Raw genomic sequence first — 7,222 nt, 5'->3', positions numbered from 1 at the left:
ATGGATTTTACCACCTTTCATAGCTGCAGCCGCAGTATGAAAGTCTCCTTTCATTTGTAAGTTCAGACTCAAGAAATTTCATTCCATTAACAGGCAGAAAACCAACAGAAAACGTCCCCAGACAGAGACTTCAGAGGAGTCTAAAACTCAGGCAATGGAAGAGCAAAGATAATTCTTGCTTCTGTAACTCACAGATGCTTCTTTTAACCCTTCAAGAACAAGTAGGAAACAAATGGGTCCAGATTCTTACAGTGTAAATACAGGGGATAGAATCTGATCTGTCATTGTTTCTGGCCAGAAATGCACACACAGTACAGGAGTGGGTTTCTTCTATACAACAAAAATGTTCTCCTTTGGCAACCAAATAACGGATTCTGCCACCTTTGCCTTTTCCTTTCCCAACCCTCTCTTCACCGTTACCATCTGAAGCAGCTCAGTCACCTGCATCCATACCCACAGCTGTAAGTTACGTGGTTGCTTGTATTACATCCCAGCTGAGGGTTGTTTCCTGCCCCTGTTTTCCCCGGGTACTGTAAGCCACAAAATGAGCTGGGTACAGGGGTGGAGTCCAACCACTTCAAAGAACTGAGAAACCCTGTGGCAGTTGCTAATTAGGATGTGCAGAACCAGCAGCGCCCAAGATACCTGAGAGTGCATTTTATTCAGAAGAGATGTTAAATGGATGAAGATGAAAGAGATGGATTGCAGGAAAATTAAATGTAGGGTTTAACTGAGAAATAATCATTTTCTATGAAAGATAATGACTCCTCTTGAGGCTGGTATCAAGATTTATTGACCCAGGAGGTTAATATTGATCAAAACCAAGGCAAACAAAATATTAGACCTTGAAGCAGAGTAATCTTGATATTGAAGTCTTGCCACTGACTGAACAGGTCAATATATCTGGGTGCCAGAAGCTGAGGTTTTGAACACAGAATGGTGGGGGTATTAAACATGTCTGACATGTCCTGTGTATACACTTTTTATTCTCATCAGCAGGAGTTACTTTATAGCTCTGTCCTTCTGTATATAGCATCTTGGAAGGGTTCAGGCTTCACTCACAAACCTAATTGCAAATATAATGGTTATCTTCCTCAAGTGTAACATATAGCATAGCATAAGGCATCAGTCTGAAATGAAACGAGTCCTTCAGCTACTCATTCACATATGTAAGTGGTATTTTTAATAGCTTTCATTCCAAGTACAACAAGGATCCTGCTGCTGCTGCAAAACCATAGTGACAGCAAACTGAAAAACTGCAGTGCTTCAATATATGGATTTGTCATTGTATCCCACAATTTGTCTGTAAGCCCAGGAGGAAAAAAATTGAGTTGAATCCTACTGTAAACTGACAACAAGAAAACATTATTATTGGAACAAATAACTTATCTGGATTAATTCATCAATGAGGATAAGAGTCAGAGTCTTCAGAAAAGGTACCACAAGGGACATGAAAATAGTTGATAGAAGATCAACAGTTAATGCACTGGGGGCAGCAAGCAGGATCTGTCTGCAAAACAACAAAACCACTCCCATTCACCACTGAGAACAGCAGAGTGTACACTGTGGCCTGCAATTCCACTTGATTTCACTCATAACAAATAAAAGTGAGATTTTGGGGGGGTTATTTTGTTTATTCAGAAAACAAACAGTTCAGTAGGCAAAGGTAAGCCACCGGTATTTAAAAATAGAAACATAAAATGTATGTGTGTTTTCCTCACAAAGCCTATATTGTAAATATTGTGATTTTAAATAGGAGTTTATACATGGCTTATATTTAATTGTCCTGCTTTTCATTTCATTTGAAAGACACCCTGAATGTTGATTTTTTTTCTAGTTTTGCCAAAACAAAAGAATAGGATTATTAATTTCCTCTGGTTTGCCCAGTAAAGCACTTCCTTCAGTAGCCCACGTTTAGATGTAAGATTCAAAGGGTTCACGTGAATTATATGATAAATAACCTAATCACAGGCACATATTTAATTTTCAGAAATTGGAGTTACTGATAGAAAAACATCCCTTTTAAGAGTATTACGTCAGGGTTTGTCTCATCTGCGTAAATTTGTAGATATTAAAACTGAATGATCCTGCCAGGGCGAGATCATTCCATAAGCCACATCTCTGAAGCCATCTCTGGGCTCCTTTTAACCAGTTCCATAGTGTATAAGAACATAGAAAAATGGTGCAGTGACATTTAACTCTGCTGTACCCATCAGGAAAAGCTTTAGGCTTGTTCCAGTTGGAGTTTATTCCAAACTGCAGAGGCACACAGCAATTCCATTTCTAGATTTAATTCCATTTGCACATTCATAGTAAGAGTCACTTATGATTATCTGAATGTTATTTTCACAGTATGATTCACCTGTCATTATTGATAGCATGAACATGATAACAAAGAATAGGATAATTTACACATAAATTGGGTTCGAACCCTGTTTGCAGGGATTTGGACACAATTTTAAAACATGTTGTGCTCTTAAAATGCACCAGTGAATAAAGTGCTGTCTTGACCAAAAAAACCCAGACAAGAATAAAACTTCCACCCTTTAGATTCTGTGTGACATCAAAGGTGAGCATTGACCTTAATGAGCATTTCCAAAGCACACATGAACACACAGATTAGGTCAATACCCCACTGGTATTTAGCACAAGTTCAGAACTAAAATTCTGAAATCATGCCTAAAAAAGGAAATATTTAAAAAATCAGAGATAAAAATTCCTTAAAAATCTTTTAGGGAAACCTTAGAATCACAGGCTCTTCTCAGATAGATCTTGTTAAGAACTCTGATTGTATCAAGGATCAAGCTATCAAATATGTCTTCGGTCATTCTCATCTTCACAGTTAAATCATTGTCATCGTAGTAAGTCCATTGAGATTCTTCTTTGCAGAGTTCCTGAATCTAAGATACAATTTTATTTCAGAGATTTTAATTGTTTATAATCCTTCAAGAATAGAGCATGGTCTGTTCTGAGAGGTACCAAGACATTGTACCTAATCCAAGAGCTTTAGATATGCATCGTTGATTTAATGTATTTCATTTGAACCACTCACAAGAACTGGAAGTAATGGATTATTATTGCAGGTGTACTGAAAAAGAAGTTCTAAAGTTATTCTGAGTGCACACAACTCTCACAAAAGCATGAGATTTTTTTAGTTTAAACCTAGAGAAAATAAAAATGAATCTCCAGTTGGAATTTGCTTCTAGAATAAAGTCCACTCTGTCTCTCTTACAGTTGCCATACTTGGTTGTATTAAGGAATTTGATTTTCATTTCTAAGTCATTCTTTTTCAGGCTCATTATTTTAAAAATTTCACCCTGAACAAATGTCTACAAAATAAAAGAGGCTGAAAAGAATTCTTCCCATAGGAATTCTGTCACTGAGAAGGTTGCCAGGGTGCCAGTGTGGAGATCCAGCTTTAGATCTAGAAACATCCCAGAGTTCTGGGAACTGATCTAGAAGTAGCTGATTAATACTGGGTAACCAACACGCTTTAGATGTAAGATTACTTTAAAGGTTACACCCAACATAGTCATAACCAGGGAGATTTAGAAGCCCCATTCCCATTCTGTAGAACTCTGTACACTTTAATCAGCTCGGTCTGTATTTATAAGCATTTCAGAGCAATGCTGTTTTGTTCTCTAATCACCTCAGTTACACTGCCATAATCCTCCCACATTTTGCATTGTCTTTTTGCTATGACAGTTATCTGCTCTCCTCCCTGACTCTTGTTATTGTACACTTTGTGTTTCCAGAATGTACCTTGGCATCACTGACATCCGTTCTGCAAAGATGCCTGGAACTTTCTCGCATCCACGGAAATGCATTTGGATTTGCAGTCACTTGATATTCTGCACATGGCAACTCACGGGTCAAATCAAATATAACCTGCAACAACAAAACCACAGTACTAGCATAAAGCAAACCCTTCACTGATGCCCTTTCAGAGGTTCCTCAACCCTTCTGGAGGATGTTAGGCTGGTGACAGTAGAGGTTTGCATCTTGGTGTAAAATACCCTAACATCACCTGCATCACTGATGTTCCTATGCTGATCATTGCCCAAAGAACAGGGATTGGACAGTAATGTGTGAGCACTCACTGAGTGTGGCGCTGATGAGAGCCTTTAGTCTCCTTGTGTAGGCAGAGGTCCACAGAACTCAGTAGTTCCAGGATGCTGAGGAACATGAAGATCTGTTCAAACTCAGCAGGACCATCCAAGGTCCATCCTTTAATTTGCAGCTTTCCAAGAAGCTTGGCTCTTTCTGAACAGACCCAAAACAGATGCTGGGCTATGTGTCCAGGGAGTTACAATTGAAAAGCTCTAGCAAAAGGCATGTATCACAGCAAGGACATTCATTTTTGCAGCAAATTACCCAGAAGCAGTACTTTGCAATACCTTTCAGTTCTCTTTTAGCTATATTTAGTGTTAAAAGATAGAATAATGTGAAGTACTAGCTAATATGAGTCAGTGTACAGAACACTGGGTGAGTTGAATAACAGTTACTGCTTTAAAAATACCTGATTATACTTATGCTGTTTCCAAATCATTCCCTGGGAGATCATTACATTCAAAGTACTTTGGCACATTGATCCTTCTGAACTCTGAATATATGTTTTCTGGGGTCCATAATTCTTCTACAGCACATTCAGACAATTCCTTAACATAAGAACTGTAATGTGGTATCACAAGAGGAACTTCCACAGTTTCCTTCGAAGGAGCTGAGTGCCACTGATCTAATTTGTACAAGTATTGCTTTTGTGTGTGTCTCACCAGCATATGTTGGTGAGAGGAACAGGTCAGATTAAGTCAGCCATCTGGTTGCAAATGCTGACATGATTTTTATGGATGTGGAAAACAACTGAGCAACATAAATGCTTGTCTGTGTAGACAAAATTTCAGGTCCAGGACTTTAGACAAATAACTTCTCACTGTACTTACTGGTAAAATGGTTGGAGAAGCCTCTGGAGATAAAGGAAATACCTTGTCTGCTTTTGAGCCATGTTTTCTCTTTATCTTCTTGTATTCTTTAACTGCCTGGTCTACAGATTTAGTTGCAATTCTGTCTGCTACTGTGTGACAGCCATGAACACTGCGTATGTCAGAGTCACACAGCAAGACCTCAGAAACCTTTGCTGATGGCTCAGATAAGAAAGAAACTGAGTTTTCTTTAAGGAGAAACAGTTTCTGGAAGTCTTCTTGTCTTAGTTCTTTTGCAAAGGCACTTCTATATTTGTGCTGGGCTGGTTCAGAACATGCAATTAAAATGTCAAGCAGAAGTTTTTTACCATGTTCACTTGCAATATCACCAACAAGTTTATTCCTTTTCTGATCCTCTACCAAGCAACAAATATTTTTGCTTGTGTTTCCCTCATCTGTGTTACCAGTCTTACTTTCCATTGGAATCACATTTGTGAGGGTCCTTTGTTTTATTTGTGTTAGTTCTGGTTTTTCTGCATCTGATCCCAAGCACATTAAGTTAATTTGACAGAGGAATTCATGAGACTGGTCACAACATGGAAGCTTTTGTCCTTTTCCAGACAGCAAGGCAGTGTGTAACCTGACCTGGGTTTCTTTCACTTCTGATCCTCCTACACTGTTTGTGTCTTCTGCTTTCTCCTCTGTAAACCCTGCTCTCTGCTCATCACCTTCAGAGTATTTGCAATCTCCTTTGAAGGATTCATCATCATAGGAGGAGTCAGAGTTTTCATCCCTAGTGTAACTAGAATCATTTTCCCTAGCCCCCAACAAGTGGGAGATCTCATTAGGTCTGACAAAGTCACCACAGTGCTGAGCACACTCAAAATACTTCACTCCTTTGTAAGTGCCAGCATTATCACCTTCAGCTTTGTCAAGTGCAACACCAGCCCAATGGCCACTATCAAAATAGGTCTGTCCTTTGAACATGAGGGTTCCAGGTTGGGTCTGCTTTACTAATACTCTGTCCCCAATTTCAAATGGTGACAATGGGTCGGCACTGTTATCCTCAGCTTTGGGCAGTGCTAAGTGTGTTTTGCATTGTTTTAGTGTGAAATTGAGACTTTCCTTGGAGCGACCAGAAGTAGCAGCATTTGACATAGGCAGAAACTCTGAATACTGCATAGGTGCCTCGTGTTCTTCTTGTTGGTTTTCTGCTAAGCTCTTCTTTGCACCAGAAATACCTTTAACTAAAGATTGCTCTGAAATTGTACCATCCTGTGTTGAAAAAACAGCAGTTGTTTCTCGACTGAGCAGGGGAAATTCCTCAGGCACAATGTTATCAGGTAATGGGGGCAATGTGTCCATTTTCAGTGATGCATCTTCATCCATACACTCTCTAGTCTCCAACACTGTCATTTGTTCTGGTGGAGATGGGAGATCATCCATACTCAAGCTAGGAGCATCATTTTTCATTGCATCTGTGCCTAAAGAGGGAGGAGGAAGATCTTCACTTGGAAATGACAAATCCTTTTTATTAGAAGATGGCAAGTCAGCACTTCCATAGGACAATACTTCATCAACAGGAGACAGTATTTCTGACAGGGTTTCATCATCAGTTGGAAGGAGACCCTCGTCACTAATAAAAATTGTATCATCTTCACCTTTGGAAGAGCAGTTCTCAGCTTGAAGCAATTGCTTTTTTGAGGAAACAGAAGAACACAGTCCCTTCCTTTCTTCCTTTATGGCTTGCCTTTCTGTTGTGGAGGTACTTTGATTTTCTGCAGCCACCCTTTGGAAAGACTCGAATGAGCTGGCTTCTATATGGACTTCCTCAGAAATTCCAGGCATGGATGTGGACAAGGATACAATCTGACTGGGTTTGCTGGATTCGAGTCTCTTGTTCAAAAGCTGTGTGCAATTATTTTCACCTCCTGAAGCAGATAAGTTTCTTGAAGATAGACATGTCAGTAATTTGTTATTTTCAGTATCTCTGTCAGGTGGAAAAGAGACAGTGTTCCTAAGCTGGTCAGTCACCAAATCTAGATGTCTCAAAGTACCTGTGAGTGGAAACCCTGTTAGGCTTTGATTTTGATCCACAAAGAAACTGTTAATTCCAGCATCCTTTTTCACTCTGCCAGTTGCAGAACTAGGTTTCTGCAGTTCATTGATCTTAGGTGAGTAAATATCATCACTGCATAAGGAGCTGGCAACTGCAGCTTTACCCTGGTTTGTGACCTCCTGGGAGCAGGCTTTGTTTCTACTGTAGTTTTCCAAGTCATCCAGATGTGGTTCATCCATTGCCT

The 7,222-nt window shown here is 39.5% G+C and overlaps 1 non-coding gene across 1 annotated transcript; it reads right to left on the bottom strand.

Moving 5' to 3' along the window:
* Positions 1-2,275: 2,275 nt before the first annotated feature.
* Positions 2,276-3,882, bottom strand: LOC101870156 (uncharacterized). Its single transcript, XR_004080205.2, has 2 exons — positions 3,763-3,882; positions 2,276-2,900 (listed from the first exon to the last, which is right to left on the bottom strand). It is a non-coding gene; the product is annotated as an uncharacterized protein (transcript).
* Positions 3,883-7,222: the final 3,340 nt, after the last annotated feature.

The sequence above is a fragment of the Melopsittacus undulatus genome, chromosome 11 (genome assembly GCF_012275295.1).
Source record: "Melopsittacus undulatus isolate bMelUnd1 chromosome 11, bMelUnd1.mat.Z, whole genome shotgun sequence".
NCBI classification, from domain to species: Eukaryota; Metazoa; Chordata; class Aves; order Psittaciformes; family Psittaculidae; genus Melopsittacus; species Melopsittacus undulatus.
This window is presented reverse-complemented; position numbering and strand designations above follow the sequence as displayed.